Source organism: Bos javanicus, chromosome 17, assembly GCF_032452875.1.
Source record: "Bos javanicus breed banteng chromosome 17, ARS-OSU_banteng_1.0, whole genome shotgun sequence".
NCBI classification, from domain to species: Eukaryota; Metazoa; Chordata; class Mammalia; order Artiodactyla; family Bovidae; genus Bos; species Bos javanicus.
In genome coordinates, this window is record NC_083884.1 from 61,539,079 (window position 1) to 61,556,963 (window position 17,885).

Genomic DNA, 17,885 nt, shown 5'->3' on the forward strand with positions numbered 1-17,885 from the left:
AGGGGGTCGTGGGAGTAAGAAGATTCCTGGAAGGAAACATGTCTGAGAGGAGACCTGAAAGGCCAGAAAGGTAGGGGCAAGTGAGGGAGGAAGAGTATTTAAGACAAAAAGCTCAGAAGGGAGACAGCATGAGAGCCAGTCCCATCAAAGCTCAGGATAGTTGGAGAGTAAGGGAGGGGAGAGGTAAGAGATGAGTTAGGACAGGGGGCCAGGGGCTTGGAAACCAACCAAAGTATTGGGGTTTGCCCTGGCACCAGTGAGGAAGGTTTTAAGCATGCGAGTAACCTCATCAATTTCGTTCTACAACAAAATTGCTCTGGCTGGGACATGGAGAATGGATTGGAAGAGATGGGATGGGAGCAGAGTGTCTTGGAACGAGAAGGCTCTGGTCTGAACTAAGGCATGACCGCGGTTAGATGAGAGACGTGAAAGAGGGAGAATCAGCAGGATTTGGGAGGGATTAGGAGTGGAGTGAGAGAGGAGGTGCCAGCATGGTTTCTGGCTCAGGCAGCTGGATGGATGCAGAGCCCAGAGAGGCAGCAGGTATGAGGAGAAGGACAGGAATGACTTAGTATTGATCATGCCGAGTCTGAGGGTAGTTGCGTACATGCAGCCAACATTTAGGAGCCCCATTCAGGTCTTAGAGTCCTCTCCTTAAGCTATGAGATCCTGGAAGAGGCCATGGGGTCCTTGAAGATCTCTGCATCCACAGCAAACCGCCCTCAATGCCCAACATATCATTTTCTCCTAATAGATGTTTGTTGATTGACTCATTGCTGAGTTGTCTCTCCAGATTTGTACTCAGAAACCCAGGTTCAGAAGACCTCTATGCATTGGCTGGTGAGGCCCCCTACTTTTCTGGGGACAAGCCCTAGGTGAGAGCAGTCATGGAGAACAGCCTTAAATTCCCATGTGCCGACTTCATCAAGCCCTCCCCACGACCCCCAGCTGGGCTCCCCGTTCCTGGAGAAGAGTAAATTTCTGGTCGGCCTCCCCTCTTTATAACCAATTTGCCTCCAGAAGGAAATAGAACTGCTTGTACCAAATATTAATCACTACATCTTGGACAGCTCCAACATAACTCTCCAAGCCTCTCTGATCTATGCACATTAGGCTGGAAACATACAACTCCCACTTTAAAGATTGAGAGGTGGAACAGAAAGGTTCAGTAACTTTCCCAAGGCCACACAGCAAGTCCAAAGGCAGAATCAGGCTTCCTGATGCTGTGCAGCTTGTCCTCAACACCAGCCAATCTTCCCCCTGCCTACACTCTACAAATTTGTCTTGAGGGTAGACCCTTGAGGGTCTCAGAAAAGCCATGAAGAATGTCAAAGGGTAAAGTGACCTGCCCACCCTCTCACAACTAGGAAAGGTCAGGGTGCTTTTTCGTTGGAGTAGAAACTGAAATTTCAACTCTTTCTTGTTCTCAGTTTCTTCAGGGATCATGTACAGTCAGCAATCACTCTATTTATCTACACCGATGAGCCTGGTCACTGCAAACTTTGCCTTCCCGGGGCATTTCGTATCTTTTCCTGGTTTCATATTTAATCTTCTCTACTAAACACCTGGGGCAAGAGCTGAGTCTGATTCATCTTCCTGCTCCCCAGCCCCTCACAAAGTGCCTCAATCTCAGAGGAAGCTCAATAAATGTCTGCTGATTCATTTTGATCCTTCGATTAAGTGGAAAAGGAAAAATCATTGGAGGAGGGGAGAGACAAGCCACTGACCGAACAATGCCCACAACCCTGAATTGCCCTTTGGAAATCTGGGTTTCTATCCCTGCCTTCCTTGCCACCTTGTAGGAAATACCAAGGAAGCCATCTGCTCCAGGGCTTGAATGTCTGCAACACTGTAACTGTAGAAGGAAGGGCTTGAAATGTAATTGATCAGAATTCACATGAAAAGAATCCCTCCCACCACCAAATAAAAAGTGACAGGACACTGCCAATTTCTCCTCTCCTCTCTCCAAACATTGTTGAGATCAGAGCCCAGAAAGGATGGCAACTGACTACAGTGGAATATGATCAATTCAGATAAAAACAGTCCAGTCCATACAGGGTCAGAGTGGCTGATTCACCAGCCCCACCTCACAGACACATGCCCAGAGAGGTAGAGTAATTCCCCCAAACTCACCCAGCAAGAGAGTAACAGAGTCAGGCAGCTTGAAGTTAATCAAGTGAGAGCACCTCTGTTGGAAAAGTGTCTTGATGAGTTAACACTCATCAGAAAATTTGGGGCTCAATCTTGGCTTTGAAAGTTCAGTTCAGATCAGATCAGATCAGTCACTCAGTCATGTCCGACTCTTTGCGACCCCATGAATCGCAGCACGCCAGGCCTCCCTGTCCATCACCAACTCCTGGAGTTCACTCAGACTCACATCCATCGAGTCAATGATGCCATCCAGCCATCTCATCCTCTGTCGTCCCCTTCTCCTCTTGCCCCCAATCCCTCCCAGCATCAGAGTCTTTTCCAATGAGTCAACTCTCCGCATGAGGTGGCCAAAGTACTGGGCCTGATGAACTATGGAATGAAGTTCGTGACATTGTACAGGAGACAGGGATCAAGACCATCCCCATGGAAGAGAAATGCAAAAAAACAAAATGGTTTTGAAAGTTAGAGGTCGTCAAATCCTAGAGAAGTTGCTTAACCTCTCTACACCTCAGTTTCCCCATCTGTGAAATGGGTCGAATAATAGCATCTATTCTGAAGAGGCAGGTGAAGTGCTTTGCACAGTTCTTAGCACATGCAATCTTCAGATAAGTTGTTGTTGCTACTGTTTACTTCTCAAAATCCCCTGAGAAGTGACCAGAATAGTGGGAATACCTTGTGCTGAAATAGACAAGACTGGGAGATCTTTTATAGTTTTGCATCTTGTTTGTGTTTTTTGTTTTGTTTGTTGGTTGGTTGTTGCCACGCTGCGAGGCTTATGGGGTCTTAATTCCCTCATCAGAGATCAAACCTGGGCCCCTGGCAGTGAAAGTACCAAGTCCTAACCACTAGACCACCAGGCAACTTGAAAGTTTTTTATTTTTTTATTTTTGGGCTGTACCATGAAGCTTGTGGGGTCTTAGTTCTCCAAGCAGGGATCCAACCCAGGCCCCTAGGAGATCTTTTAGACCATAAGACCTCTGAATGAGTGAGTGAAGTTGCTCAGTCGTGTCTGACTCTTTGCAACCCCATGGACTGTAGCCCACCAGGCTCCTCCATCCATGGGATTCTCCAGGCAAGAGTACTGGAGTGGGTTGCCATTCCCTTCTCCAGGGGATCTTCCCGATCCAGGGATTGAACCCAGGTCTCCCACATTGTAGGCAGACGCTTTACCATCTGAGCCACCAGGAAAGTCATAAGATTTCTGGTACCTGTCAAAAGTCACAGGCTTCTGTTCCCAGACCACCTGGTCACCTCTGCCCTGACCCCTCCTATAAGATTCCACAGGGATATGGTGTGGTTAGGCTGAGAGCCACATGCAATTACTGGGTCAGCTGCCTTTAGAGAAGGACCCAACAGCATCTTTAAACATAAAGCCTTCTCAGGTCTAGCTTTGGCATTATTGAGACATCGAAAATACCAAAGCCTCCTAGAGAGAATAAGAAAGGCAAAGAGGCTCTGAGAAGTTTTCACAGACCCTTTCCTGCCGGGAGACTCCTGTGGAGAAGCCCATGAACTGGCCCTGGGACCCTGACCAGCTGGGGGTGGGGGGCGCTCCCCACTGGCTCAGGAGGAGGTGGGTGGAGCCTGACTGAGCAGGATACCCCTCACCCAGTGGGGGCTTTTAGTGCAAGGATTTGGGCATCAGGGTCATACCCCTTGACAGAGAATAGGGTCTCCCTGCCAGCCATGGGATGTAAGACTTTCTCCACCTCCGCACTACAGAGACATTCCCTTGAATGATTCCGAGGGTGGAGGAGACTGTCCTGTGCACTATAATATGTTTAGCAGCATCCCTGTCCTCTACCAGCTAGTAACACACTGGATCCAGTTGTGTCAGCCAAGCACATCACCAGATATTGACAAATGTCTCATGGGAGACAAAAATCACTCCAAGTTGAGAACCTCTGATGAAAAGGGAGCTTCCCAGAGGAGGAAGGAGAAACAGACACCCAGGTTAACAGTGATGGGTATAAAGAAGGAGAAAGGGAAAGGAAAGCAGAGATACCGCTTGGCTTTCCAGGTAGGGGTGGGAAAGGGCTTGATCTCTTACAGATCATATCTAGTAGCCCTGGAAATCTGTTCCAGGTAAGGAACCTTACACCTTCCTGCTTTATTCTAAGAGATTAATCGTTGATCTTCTTAAAAGGGACATGTTTCTGTCCCGTAAATACTTATTGATTGCTTTTTGTAAACAAGGCACTCTCACACACTCGTTACAATTATTCAACAAATCTGTACTCTTCTTATTATTTAATATTTCATCACTAATAATTAACAGCAGCTATCATCCCCTGGGCACTTACCTTGCCAGGCACTGTGCTATGCTCGTTACATTTATCATCTCATTTGATCCTCACAAAAACTTCATGAGCTTACTCACGTCTTTTACCATTATCATCCTTCCTGGTTTGCAAATAAGAAATGTGAACCTCAGAGAGGTTAAGTAACTAAGCCCAAAGCACCTGATACACTTTGGTGGCAGTAAATGAATGAATGAAACTGGTAGCATAGCTCTTACTCTTTCTGTGCATCCACATGTAGACACTGTATGGAAAATCGAATTGAGAGCAGGTCTCCCCTGCTAGGTTGAAAGCAGTAGGAGCCAAAGGGTAAGGGGTGCTTGTTCATGTCATCACTGGAGCCTCTGGCAGTGTGTGTCCAAAACACATTTATCAAATGAGCAAATGAAGGAAGACCCTTTGCATATGTCTAATCCACACTTATAAACACCAGTCCCCAGGCCCGGCACAGGTCTGGTCCATAGTAGGGGCTTGGTATCATTGTGTTTTGTTCAAGAAGGAAAAGGGTAGGTTTTGGAATCCTGGGGCTTGAGGAAGTCTCGCAGATCTGCTTTGAGATCAGTGATTCTCAAGCAGAGGTGACTTTTTGCACCCCAGAGGACATATCTAAAGACAACACTGGTGGTCACAACTTGCAGAGAGAGGTACTAATTGCCTCTAGTGGGTAGAAGATGGAGATGCATCCTATGCACAGAAGAGTCCCCACCCAATGAAGAATTATCCAGCCCCAAATGTAAATAGTGTCAAAGGGGATAAACCCTGATCTAGATATATAAGCAGATGAATTACCATGCGGGGTTGTTAAAAATATTGGGGGAGAAAATTCTATGGGGTCATCTAGCTATTCATTTACTTATTCAAGACACCTTTGTCAAAACCTTCTGATATAAGACAACCATGAGGAGTGGGTGAGGGAGAGACAGAGGTGATTACGGCTCAGCCTCAACTCTGGCTCTCCACCAAGCTTGTCAGCTGCTAGAGTCTCCAGTAAGGATGGGCAACAATGCTGGGTAGGAAAAGGGAGGTGTATGCAGTCAACCAGAGAGAGGGGAACCCAGGAAGAAGGAAAACTGCCTTAGAAGGTCCTCTGAGAAAAGGAGACACTGTCCCCCTTTAGTGTCATTATGTGATCGTTTCAACTGTATGTCCATGAGATACACCCACATGGGGAACCACATTGAAAGAAGTATGGAAGCTTCCTTGGCTATCCAGTGGTTAAGACTTGTGCTCCAATGCAAGGGGCAGGCGTTCAATCCTTGGTCAAGAAACTACAATCTCACACACCACATGGCATAGCCAAAAAAAAAAAAGTGTGTTAACCACTGGAACTTCCCTGGCAGTCCAGTGGTTAAGACTCTGAGCTTCCACTATAGGGCGTACAGGTTCAATCCCAGTACAGCCAAAAAAAAAAAGGAAAAACAAAAACAAAAACAAAGAAAAAAGTATGACTTTCAGGGCTGGGCCCCATTTTATGTATTTCTACTCTGTTCACAACTCATATTTGTGTATCCCTCCACAGAAGACTTTTACAGACAGTCTATATCACTGTGGCAGTTTCTGTTTTAAAATATTCCCCCCCAAAGAAAGGGAGGGGAAAGGTATATTCACATCATGGTCGGTCATCAGCTCCAGGAAAAACTCTGGCCAGGCTCTGACACTTAACTAGCTGTGTGTCTCCATCTGCAAAATGGGGCTAATTACAGCCTTGGCCACCTAGTGCTGTTCTGAGAATACTAAAAGATGATGCATTTTATATGAATCATCTCACGGTATAGCACAATGTCAGGCACCTGCAAAGATTCAATGACTTTTTAATGCTCACAGATTAGGGGAGTGATCATTAACTTAACAACAGGATTATTCACCAGGAGAATGATCTTAATGTCACATTCCAGGAGTGCATTTAACACCTGGTGACCTTGACCATGGAGGGATGGAGATATATCTTGTAGAGCAGTGGTCCCCAACTTTTTGGCACCAGGGACCGGTTTCATTGAAGATGATTTTTCCATGGATGGGCTGGGAGAAGGATGGGTTGAGGATGATTCAAGTGCATTAGATTTATTGTGCACTTTATTTCTATTATTATTACATCAGCTCCACCTCAGATCATCAGACATTAGATCCCAGAGCTTGGGACTCCTGTTGTAGGGCACTTCTATCATGTAAAGAATGGTTCCCCCTGAAGGGTGACAGTGACCACGGTGGTCCAGATAATGCCTCTGGGAGCCAGCTCTGTCTGAAGCAGGGCCAGCCCCGGCCCTGGGATTGGATATAGGAAGGTCACTGAATGACTCCAAGCACGTAATTATTTACTTCTTTCCCCAAGAAGATAACTCTCACCTCATACTCTATCTATTCCAGGTCCCAACTAAAGATTTAGTCACTTTCACCAGCTCAAGGAGACACTTTGTGAAGAAATTAGTCGCCTGCCCCTGGCCCCAGCCCAATAAGGCACAGTAACAGCAGTTGTCTACTGCTTTCCAGTTTCCCAAATATCTCCCCAATGTTCCAGGCACAATTACTACCCCACTTCACAGATGAGCGGACTGAGGCTCAGAAAGGTTGAGCATTTCTACCTGCCATGACTGAGCTGGTCAGCACTGGGGCTAGAACTCTTGGCCAGACCCTCCTTCAGACTCTTCTACCTTGACAGGTAAGAGCTCTCAGAAGAGAAAATGAGATTTTTGAAGATGAGTCTCAATTTTTTCCCTTTGCCCCATTGCCTTCCCCAATCCACAGCCCTAAATATACTCCGCTCCCCTTTTCCTCTCCTAAACCAAGCTCTAACACAAGTGAAACAGACTAAAACAATCCTACATGGCCATGCTATGAGGCAAGTATACTATTTTTATCCCCATTCTTCAGATAAGGACACTATGGAACAGAGAGGCTAAGTGACTTGCCATATACCACACAGCCTACAAACAATGAAGCCAGATTCCAACGCTGGGAAATTTGGCTCCAGAGTCTGAACTGATAACACAATATTGTATTACTTTCCCTACAAGTAAGATTGGTTAGATTTATCACACACACAAAAAAAGATTTTATAATGTAGACGTCTTCCTGGTTTGCTGTGTTTTTCCATTATCACCCTTCTGTCTGTAACCAAGTAAAGGTTTCAGACCCAACCAGAACAAATAAAAATCATTTTCCAAGGTCGAAGATCCATTTCTCCATCCTGATTTGCTATCTGGTCTGCAAAGACTGCACCCTCTTGGGGTCCTAGTGCAAACTTTTCTTGCTTCCTTGTTCCAAACTGGGAATGCACCCAGCCAGCTATTCCATTTGCAGAGCCCAGAAGACAGGCAAAAAAGTTCAGGCCCTTCTCAGCTTTGCCCATCTATCTCCATCCACTTCTACAGCTCTCTCGTCATCTGTGTACTCCTTCATTATTCATTCAGTCAACAAATACGTATTGAACAGCTATGTTCCAGTTACTGAGCTGGGCATTGGGGATTCAACAGTGAACAAGACAAACACAGTCTCTGCCCTCATGGAACGGATATTTTATTAAGGAAGATAGACAACATGCGCCTAAACATATAAATAGGATAATTCTGGATATTGATGAGGGCTACAAAGAAAACAGACAGAGAGGTGGACTCGCGAGTCAGGAGAGATGGGGTGCTTTTAGATAAGGTGGTTGGGAAAGACTTCTTTGAGAAGTTGACATTTGAGCTGAGACCTAAGTGACAAGAAGGGGCCAATCTTGTTCGAATCTGAAGGCAAAGGGATGGACCAAGTGCAAAGGTCTTGAGGTGAGAAAAATTAGGTGTGTGTGAAGCTAGGCATTGAAGCAGGGAGGGCGTGTTAGGAGAGGTGGGCAAGAGCCAATCAGAGACCCCTGCAGATCAGGATAAGGAATGTGGACTTAGTCTAACTGTGTTGGGGATTCATTGGAGAGTTAAAAACAGGAGAATGACAAGATCTGACTTATGATTTTAAAATATAACTTTTGTTATAGTGTAGAGAACGGGTTGCCAAGGAGAGCAAGGATAGAAGAAACAGGGAAACCAATCAAATAGAAGAAACGGGGAAACGACTGCTGTAAAACAGATGAGATGATGGTAGCTTAGACTAGGTTGATAACAGAGATGAAGATGAGAAGTAGATGGGCTGGAACATATTTCAGGGGCAGAGTTAACTGAACTTGCTGATGGATTGGATGCAAGGCAGGAGAGAAAGGGGGATTCAAGAACTGACTCTTAGGTGTGGGCTTAGGAGATGGTCCAGGACCCTTTTTAACAGAAACTGGTCTTATTTTGTGAAATATCCATCCAACCCAAATGAAGGGAGAGTCCTGTTTCTTCTTCACTCTAATTTCTTGCTTTCACATTTAGGGCTTAAACCAACTTACAAACCCAGACCACAGGCCATAATGGCCTGGGAATCCAAAGCTATTGTACTAAAGAAATTTAACACAGTGACCTCTGGAATACCCCCCATATAACCATCAGTTGTGGCCCCCTAGAGCAAGCACAGACTCCATAACTAATGAGATCTGGGTTAAAATCACAGGCCTTGACTATGTAACCATAAGCGACTCAATGAACATCTGTTAGTCTCTATTTCCTCAACTGTAAAATGATGCCATGATAAATATCTACTACTTTTCAGAGTTGCAATGAAGATCAAGGAATCAAGTGTATATGATGGTCATTCAATAAGTGGCTTTTTTTTTTTTCCTCTCCTTCACCCATTCTAGCTCAGGATTTCTCTCCTGGCACAATGAGCTGCTGCATTTCAAGAGGTTGAAAGGTATAGTGCATTGGCCTTAATGAAAGATTGCTGAGTGTTTTGGTGAGAAGATAACAGTTCCTCCAGACCCTGGAAGAACTGGGGTGACATTACCCCAACCCCAAAATACAACCTTTTATTACAAATCACACTGATTTGAGAATTCTAGTTCCTCTGCCTTTATGGGGTAATTAAGCTCTAGAGTGTCCAGGTGGGAAGCCAGAGCCAACCTATCCCATTGAATTCTCAAGAACCCCTCCCCATATGTATTGGTGGTGCTAACAACTGGGCTTAGCTGACACCCCTGTGGTGGGGAGGTTTGGAGGGTGCTGAGAAGATCAAATGAAGAGGTGGCCCCAGGGCATCTGGGCTCTCTGGGAGGTAGTGTATCTATTAGATGCCAGAAGGATTGTGTACAGATCCGTGTGCACTAAAATGGGTGTACCCCCCAGGAGGAAATATGTGATTTTTTTCTCCCCTGCACAAACTTCGTTAGACAAATGTTGCATACAAATTTGAGCAGAGGAATCGGTGCTTGGTTATACACCATGCCAGACGTCTAGACAACACTCTGCACGTTTAGAAAATGAAGCACCATATTAACACTTTTACACCCAAAGTTTCAAAAGGATTCATTTCCCTGTTAATAATCCAGAAGACTGTTATGCTTGCAAATCTCTCAAGGGTTAAGGCAACTTAATGTCCATCACTTTCACCTTCATAAGCCATCTATTGACTCATAGACAAGCTCCTTAGCCTGTTCACCTTCATATTTGGCCACCAATCCTCCGAGCTGTTATATTTTCCCACCCAAGAAGTTAAGATGCCAAGATATTCCTGGCATTAAAATTTCTAAACCCCTTACCTCTTCTTCAGAATAAATCAAAGAACAGATTCGTAACATTTGTTTGTGCTTATTTCTATTGTTTTAAGCACGCATTTCCATTCTTTGGGGGTCGGAATAGCTGTTTGTATTTGTTTGAGAGTACATTTTAAATAAACCTTTCTTGCATCATTTATTTGGGAAGAAAAGAGAAGACACCATTTTTAATCAATTGTTTTGTTCTTTGATATACACATACACCTGCGTGCAGAACGCGTATTCTACGGAAAGACAAAAGAGGGAAATAAACGCAGGGGAGGGCAAGAATCACAGAGAGAAGGGGAGATAGAAAGAGGGAGTAAAGGAGGAGAGGGCAGCTTACAGGAGCCCATTTGCCCTCGCGGCGGCGCGGCAGGTTCAGCACCGCGGACAGCTCCCGTCTTTGTCTTGGTCCAAACTCCCGCGCCCGCGCGTAGCCAGGCAGCGACCGGGGGCGCACCAGCTGCCTTCTCCGCCAAACCTGCTTTGGGAAGAAAGAGAAAGGGAGACCAGAGCAGACAGGTAGAGGTTTCTCCATCCTCTCCCCGCATCTTCCGAACTCGGCCCTGATCCCATCCCACTGCATTACGGAGGTCGACTTTCACTTGGCTTCACGCGGAACCTTGTTTTTGGCTACATAGTGTTGGGGGCCGGGGACGTCTCCGTGGCGAGTCCAGATTAGGTTTGGAATTCGTTTCGCTGTCATTGCCCCAGGCCCTAGCCGCTCACGATCTGTCCCCAGGCGACGCCTAGCCTAGCCTTCGACCAAAGAGCGGGGGAAGGCGATGTCTAACGCTTTGCCATTGGGTATACGGGGCTGTGGACGCGCAAGGACACCCAGACCTTCTGAGCTTCGCTCCAAGACCTGAAGCATCAAATCCAGCGGAGAGAAAAAACGAAAGAGAGAGGAGCCAGAAAGACGAGAAAGGGTTGCTTCACCCAGGCCCGGCAAAAGTAATGAATTATGATCAGAGATTACACATTTCGCCGCTCGAATTCTGCAGCGTTTCCCCCACCCGCTTTTTGCCAGGAAAGCCGTCTTACTCCGAGTTCAATAAACTTCACCCACAGAAGCGACTCTCTCTCTCTCTCTCTCTCTCTATATATATATATACATATATATATATTTTTTTTTTCTGGGTCTTTTCGTAGAATCCAGGATAAAAAGAATTTTCTCTCACGTTCTCCTCTGCCTAAAACCTTGCTTCCCCGAGGGAGTGGGAAATGCCGAGCGTGTGATGGTCATTCTCCAAATTCTACGTACACACACACACAAGCCCATGGTCAATAAAGTTAGGTGCTTCCGCCGACCTTCAGAGAAATCGGCCAGCCGAGCTACGATTTATTCTCACGGAATTCGTTTCCCAAGTGGAGCCCTAGGGTAGGGGTAGACACGAGAAGTTTAGGAATGAGCCTAACCACGCAAGGAATACTCTTCCTCCGGCCGCAGGCGAATTTGTTGGGAGGAAAGCAAGAGGACTCTCCCGGACTTTTGAAAGCCTGGAACCCCCACACCTGCGTCCAGGGCGCACGGATATCTCCACAAAACAAACTGAGGCCCGAAGCCCAGCCCTGCCGCCGCCGACTGATTGGTGTTCGCCTCCAAAATAAGACCCCTCCCTGGCCCCCTCCTTCCCCCGCCAAAAAAAACCTTGGAATTTTTTTTTTTTTTTTTTTTCAGAGCAGTATTCTGCCCTTCCCCTCCTCTTCCCCCAAGAAACCTGGAGGAGAAAAGCCACCGTGCACTGCTGGGCAGCTCAAAGGACTTTTAGAGAAAGAGCGATTCCCGCTGTGGTCCCGGAGGAACAGAGGGGCGCGCAGCAGGGTAAACATACTCGCCTTGGGAGGAAGGTGCTGGGGGTCGCCTTCCCTGGGCCGCTCCCCGCCTCCCGGGGGCCGGCGGTGGGCGGCCCCACCCCCACCCCCCAGCCGGCTCCGGCTCCGGGTTCATCCAGGCTGCAGTGTAAACCGCGGCTTTCCGATGCAGATTTCCCTTTTAACACCTTCTAAACAAAGGCTAATGAGGCCACTGCATTGCTCTATCAACACACAATCATTAGCAGCTGAGAAATACACACGCGCGCGCGCCCGCGCGCGCGCGCACACACTCATACACACAAACAGCGCGCGCGGGCTGCCAAAGTCGGATGAATTCTAAAGGAACCCATATTAGGCTAACAAAAAGGAGGTGGGATATGGAGAGGCGGGGAGAGGAGGTGGGAGAGAATGGGGAAAGGAGGAGAAGGAGGGGGGAGAGAGAGAGAGATGCTATCGAGACCACGAAAAAGACCAAGATAAAAGAAAGGGGAAGCAAGATACAGACTCAAATTCAGACTAGCTAGTCCGAGGGAGGATAATTAGAAAGTCTTCGGGATCCTCCATTTGGAGGTTAGCGCTCTCCTTTTGGGTTCCAGAGATGAAATGGATTGCAAGCATCTTCTCAGAAACAGCTCGGGGAGCCCAGCGTATAGCCTCCACGGTCGGATGCCTCAGTGGGGCCAGAAAGTCCGTGACCACGACTCCACGCGCCCCAGCACTGCCTGCTGTTGGACATTGCACGTGGAGGAGGTTGAGGCGGCCCTCCAGGCTAAACCGCCAAGGGAAGGAAGAGGACGGTGCCAACGGCACTCAGCTTGAACACTCGGTCAGCCTGGCAACCTGGGATTTGAGCCTAACCCGGCGAAGCAGCCTCTAGCCTTGCACAAAGCGTGGGGTTTTCCCTCTCTGAACAAAGGGTCAGCACTGCTCCCACAAGTTGGAGGACTGGCTTGCACCATTCCTTCTGTCCCCCAGGCTGCCCTCTGGCCCACAGGGATTAGCTCCAGTCTGCACCCTCCCCCTGCAGCCGGCGCCAAAGAGGGTGCTGTAACCAGTAGGCCCGGCTGGGTAGCCTGATGGCTGGGCCTCTGAGAGATGCATTCCAGGAGGGGATGGATGGCTGGAAAGAGAGCGAGGACGCCAGGCTCCACCCTACCCTGGCCCCAACCAGCTGGGTCTCTAAGCTGGCCAGCATGCACACACTTTGCAGCTGGATTTTCTGGATCGGCCAAGTGCAATCAGCCACTGCCCTCCAACCTCCCAGAGATGCCCTCCAGGTGGTGGCTTGCAGGGCTCCTCAGCACACTTCCACCAGCCTGCCCCCAGAAATCTGACCACGGGTCTCTGGCTCCAGTCCTGTCCCAAGGCCACCAGACTCAACAGTGGTCCCCAACTCCTGCCACTGCCCACGTCCCACAGGTCCCTCCCCACATATTGGACTGGGGACTCACTATTTGGACTGGGGATTCAGCAGCCTCGCACCCCAGTGCTAGGAGAGGGTGTTTAAGGAGGGGAGAAGTTTTATCACTGGTGAATAAATAGATGAAGGAAAGAAGAGGAAAGAAGAAAGAGATGGAGGAGTGGAAGGAAGAAGGAAGGAAGGGAGGGGAGGAATTCCCTGCCTTTTTGATTAAACGTTCCAGGTCGAGCCAGCCCAGTTAACGAGACCGTTAATTAAGCAGCGCAGGATTCAACTGACAGGAAGGCCCTGCCCCCCGCAGAGATGTTCTGGAAACCAAGCCGTCCACAGAGGAGAGCGAGGGGACACACCGGCTTTGTCACCCCTGCTTTCCAGGGTTCAGCCTATTCTCTGCCCTCTTGGGGACGCCCAGACCCCAACACTCTCCCAGCCTGGACTTGGGGCTGCCCCCAGCTGGCCGCCCCCATGGGGACCCTAGAAAGCTCAACCCCGGCCACCTCACTCCCATCCTCCCACCATCCCTTCTGTATCCCTGCCCGGATGCCGAGGCCTAAGCATCCGGGCAGGGTGCCTGACCCACTCCAAGCACCCGGTGGACGTCCACCCAAGCCAGCCTGGGCGCACATGTTCCGGGGATCATCCGGCAAACCCGAACTCTAGAGGGCAGGGGCTGGCGACTGGACCTGCCGATTCGGCTCTCTGGGTCTTCCCGGAGGAGCGCCAAACCGGCCGCTCTTCTCCAGGCTCCGGGCGGCAGGGCCCAGCCTCCACGCCCGCTCTTACTCGGGGGCCGATTCCTCGCGGCGGCGGGCAGTGAGCGGCGGCGCGGCGGGACGCTGAGTGTGTGTGCGCAGCGCGGCCTATATTTACACCCCAAACAAAATAATTACACTTTTGTCGGAGGGAGAAAGCCAGTGATTAGGCGCGGGCTCTTTGCGGCAAAACAGTTTCTCAGTGGTACACCAGTATAATTTTTCACGGCTGGCTGAAATCAAAGAGGGGAGGTAATGAATCCGGCGAGCAATTTAAATTTACAATTTGTAACGCCGCCGCCGCGCAGACCCGGCCGAGAGCGCAGCTCTGAGGCGCTCGCTGCGTTTGTTTAATGTTAAAGCCGCGCTGGCTCGGGGTGGGGGGGTGGGGGTGGAGTGTGCGTGTTGGGTGGGGGGCGGTAATGATGGAAGTCGGGAGAGGACAGGCTGGGCCGCCCCAGAGACCGCGGGGAGAAGACGACGAGGGACGCCCTTCCCGGGTTCCCCCAGTGCGCGCGGTCCCCGAGAAAGCAGGCCACTTCAGTCCATTCAAAGCAAGCGGTTGTCCTCAGATGAGCGAAGGGAGATGCTCTGGTTGCCAGAAAAGCCCCGTTTCTGCTTGGCTGCAGAATCTCCCCAGGATGGAGAGTTTCCGGTGAGGAGCAGGGAAGTGTTCTACAACCTGAGGGAAGGTCGGTTCCAAACGCTCAGAAGAGTCCCCAGTCCGGCCGCTGCCCCATGTCCTAGGCTGGAAAAGTCGGGAAAGGCGCCTCCCCGCAATCCCAGCTCAGCGCACCTCGAAACGCCCACCCCGGGTGGATGTGCGCCTCCTCGCCGGTAATTAATTACCGAACTCAAGGGGGAATATGCAAACCGCATATTACTAACTCTACAGGGCTTAAGTGATTGGAAACAGATTACTATCTTGTTTGTCTTTTGTCTGTTTTACTTATCCCGCCGCCGTCTGTCGAGTTGTAATGTTGATACTCTTTACTCTAGGAGGAAGATTTTTATATAGTAAATTCCATCAACATCTTGTATAAGTGACATTGCGTCTCCATGCATTACCCTGTTAAGACACAAGCAGTTTATTAGTTACATATAGGAGGGGATTTCGCTGCCTGGTCGCCATCTGTTAGCGCTGTTAGGGCGGGATAATTCGTCTAATAGTTGGTCTGCTGGCGTGTTTTTTTTTTTTTTTTCGGAAGCTGTGCTCCCTGGAAGGTGGAGGGCCAAGCAGGATGCCGCTGCCACTGGGCTGGAGTGAGGCGGTTTTGGACTGAGTGTGGGCTGTGCTCAGGGTCCCAGGGTAATTCCAAGAGGCTGTGACCTGGACACGATGGGTAAACTCAGCTACAGAAGGCAGAAGGCCAGGCTGGGGCTTCTGGAAGTGAAGCTTTATCTTCAGCCACCGGGCATCCATCCCTGGAGTGACTCACCACATCCAGGGCGGCGGGATGGGGCATGTTCCTCCTACCTCCCTGGTGTTGCACCTTAGCGGCTGGGGTCTGACTGTGCGTTGGCATTTAAGTACATAAAGGAGGTGAGGGCAGGTGGACTTATTCTAGTTGGAGCCTGGTACACAGGCACCCAGCAGCTGGCAGGGTGGGCAGAGCTGGGGTGGAAAGACTTGGCTTTTCAGGTACCCACTCAGGATGGGGGGAGACGGCTCAGCGCACCTAGTCCAGAGCAAGGGGAAAGATATCATCTAGACAGGGGCTTTTAATTACTGTGTGGGAGATCCAAACACACACCCCAAAATCTGCAGGGTGCACAAAGAGAATCTTTCATCGCAGCTTTGAGTCGGATACCAGATCGGAATGCCAGCAGCAAGCCAGAGCCAGGGAAATAAAAATCTAGAGAAACCGAGAAAGAAAGTGATGGGGGAACAGAGGGAAAAGGAAACCGAAAAAGAACAGAGGCTCATAAGAGAGAGAGACAGAAAGGAAACGATGTGAAGAGAACTCAGGGGAGGGGGAGACAAAGACCAAGGAGGGATCGCGATTCGCCTCCACTTGGAGCCCAAGTGCCTCTTTTCTCTCCGGTGCTTGTTTCACTCTGTCCCTGCCCTGTCTCAGCTCAATGACCCCTCGTAGCCCAGGAGGGCAGGGCCAGGCACTGCCAGAAACTGTGATTTCATGTGGGGTTCCTGGAGCTCTCCCAGCCTGGCCTGAGAGACCCAGCAAGATCCGGCCTCCTTGTTCCTGGCTGGTCCCAGCTCCAATCAGCCACACCTGTTCCTGGCTCGGCACGCTGGAGGACAGAGTAACAGCAGAAGTGGCCCAGTTTGGGGACTCCCCTTCAGAAGTCCAGCTTGGGGGCCAGCACCCCACCTCAGTGACCAGCACCTGTCAATTCCTGTGCGGAGCCAGATCACTTCCCATAGAGACTGTGGCCTGTGAGGGGAAGCTAGAGGTCTGGACAGAAACCCAGGAAAAGTGAACACCCCGGAGCTTCCACCAACTGCCCCAAGTCAGGCATCCACAAATCCTGCCCCCTTTCAAATCCACAAAGGCAAGCGCAATAAAGTACACACACAAACATACCCCTCCCTGGGCGGGGGGGGACACCACAGGAGTCACATAAACAAAAGTACTGCTATCTGCAGAACTACACACACAAGGACTGACCCACAAACACATATCCACAAAATTCCACACCACGAATGCGCCCAACCCAGCTCAGTCACATACACGCACACTCACCTGCACACGATTCAGCTTCTTCAAAGTCCACTCTCACATCCATGTTAGCACACACCTACACAAGCAATCTTACACAGATGCACACGCACATAAGCAAATACTATCACATTCACATGGCTGCAAATATGCACATATATACATATATATGTACACACTAACCAACACAAACAAAAGCACGCACACTAATATACACAGATAATAGCAGCGCTATGCACAGGTACAAACACAAAAGATACACATGCCAAAATATATTCATATAATTGATTCCTGAGTAATATAAAGAGAGGCAAAAACAAGGTTCTCAAACAGCAAATGTATATTAACAAACTCAACAAATGCCCCCAAACGCATATCCACACCTAAGCTTTGGCATGTACACATGCAAGAGCACGCGCGCGTGCACACACACACACACACACAACTATACACTCATCTGGTTCCCAGCTTGTGGGCCCAAGCCCTGCAGACCCCATCGGCCCTCTTTTCTGAAGTGGGAAGGGAAAACCCCCACCTAGCTTGCCTGGCCTCCCTAACTTAGAGCATCCAGTTCAGTGGCTGGGTTGGCACTTTGGGAAAGAGGCATGTTTTTTTCCCTCCCCCACCAGAGTCACAGTCCTCCTCCACATACACCTGTGAACACCCTCCCCCCAACACGCTCGGAGCCCCGTGGAACGGCCTGTGTTCTATGAAGACTCCAACCTGCACACACAGCCGGGACGCCCAGCGCGTGCAAACAGCGCCCGCGCAATCTTCCAGCGTGCCGCCTCGGCCGCGCTACCCACTCACCGCGGCGCCGACTGGCTGACCCGGGATCCGGAAGGTGCCGCGAGGAGAGCGGAGACGCGGTGAACGCCACTTCTGAGCTGGCTTCGGGAAGACTGGTGGGCCCTGGATACCCTACTTCCCACATCGCCCCCGAGTCCCGTGGCCAGCGCAGGGTCTCGGAGCGGGCCAGAGAACATGCCCCCCAACCTGGGCCTGGGCCTGTTCGGTCTTTCTCTCTCTCTTTCCATGAGAAAGGCCGAGCTCGTCCCCAGTCCCCTTGTATGACAAAGGAAACCGGGGACGCCTCCCGGGAGTCCCGGGAACCTCTCTGCCGAAGCTCCAGGGCGCTGACCCTAGGGGCGCGCGGGT